Source organism: Arachis ipaensis, chromosome B06 (assembly GCF_000816755.2).
Source record: "Arachis ipaensis cultivar K30076 chromosome B06, Araip1.1, whole genome shotgun sequence".
NCBI lineage: Eukaryota > Viridiplantae > Streptophyta > Magnoliopsida > Fabales > Fabaceae > Arachis > Arachis ipaensis.
In genome coordinates this window covers 3,918,403-3,920,068 of record NC_029790.2, presented here as the reverse complement: position 1 = coordinate 3,920,068, position 1,666 = coordinate 3,918,403, and positions in this window count along the sequence as shown.

Sequence of the window (1,666 nt, the reverse complement as noted above, 5' to 3'; positions counted from 1 at the left end):
TTGTTTTTTATATCTTCTCATTTCAATGCAACTAAATACATTTGTACCCTATCCCCAAACACAACTTTATTGAACATAATCTTAAGATTGCTTCAATAAAAGGGTCACATGGGAAGAGGGACAATCCTCACATGTTAAAAACATGGGCCTTCATTGCTGTGCTTCCTGAATTCGAAGCAATCCCACTTTAGTTTTTCCTACAATTCTTCCAATCTTAGTCTATATCAACATAAATGATATTTAATTTGCCACACTAGTTTTCTTTTCCTGTGGTTAATTCATAAATTATCCTCCAAAATAATCTTATATAATTAGCATAAGTCAAGTTCACGATCTTAAATATAGATATCATGGTAAAATATTTTATTTTTAGAACGTTTATATTCTTTTGTAGAGTGCACAATAATTAAGTAAAACTAAAATTTAAATTGATTTAACTTCATCTTATTATAAGTGGTGGCTAAGAATGACAAAGAGTTGATTAACCTATAAGAAGAGAACAGGTGATGATACAATAGGTTGAAGGCGAATCTACAACACTCCAGCTCTCAGCAAATTCAATCTCCAAAAATACAAGGAAGATGATCATACCACTAGGTTAGAATGCTTCTTAGTGTTATATATCTAGCTTAATGATATGGTTATCTTCCTTGTATGCTTGGGGTCAAAAGGGTACAACCCCTTTTTATCACCACATCCTATTCCTATAGCTAATCAACTAACTTCCCTTTTTATATATCTTTCTTTGTCCTACCTTTACTCCTTCACCCAAAATCCCATGCTAATTCCTGTAAAAAAAAAAAAACCTCAAAGTCAAACAAAAATGTTCTAATTAATAATAACTTATCTAATTACACGATCCTAGTCCTACTCCAACACCATAAACGAAAAGAAAATATTGGCAACCAATATTTTTAGTGTACGAAAGGGGATAATTGGATAATTGTAGTTCAAATATAAAATAAAAAAAATGCTTTTTTTTTCTTGGAAGTTGGAAGACATGGCCGATTTACAAAGCTACCTTCAACTCGTCCTGCTTTTTGCAGTGTCCACCATCTTCCTTCAATCCATAATACAAGCAAGAAGAAGAAGAAAACAAAACCAGATTATTCACCTTCCACCGACTCCACCATCCATACCCATAATTGGACACCTTCATCTTCTGTCTCCATTACCGCACCAAGATTTTCACAAGCTTTCAACAGGAAAAAACATGGTTCTCTAGTATATGTGAACTTGGTAGGACATTCTAGTGGCAGGGACGGACACAACCGCTGTGACAATGGAATGGGCAACGGCAGAGTTAATCAACAACCCACGTGTCATGGAGAAAGCACGTCAAGAGCTTGATGCAGTGATTGGAAAGAAAAGAATAGTTGATGAATCAGATATTGTCAACCTTCCCACATTCAGGCCATTGTGAGAGAAACACTAAGGCTTCACCCTGCGGGTCCACTCATTGTGAGAGAAACTTCTAGAAGGGTGGTAGTTGATGGTTATGACATTCCGGCAAAGATTCGCTTGTTTGTTAATGCATGGTCCATTTGGTGTACATATATTAGATCAACTTAGATATATAAACTATGTGCATTTTGGCAATGTATATATTATTATATCTATAAAAAATATGCAATATTTCTTAAAAAAAAAAAAAATATACATCTTA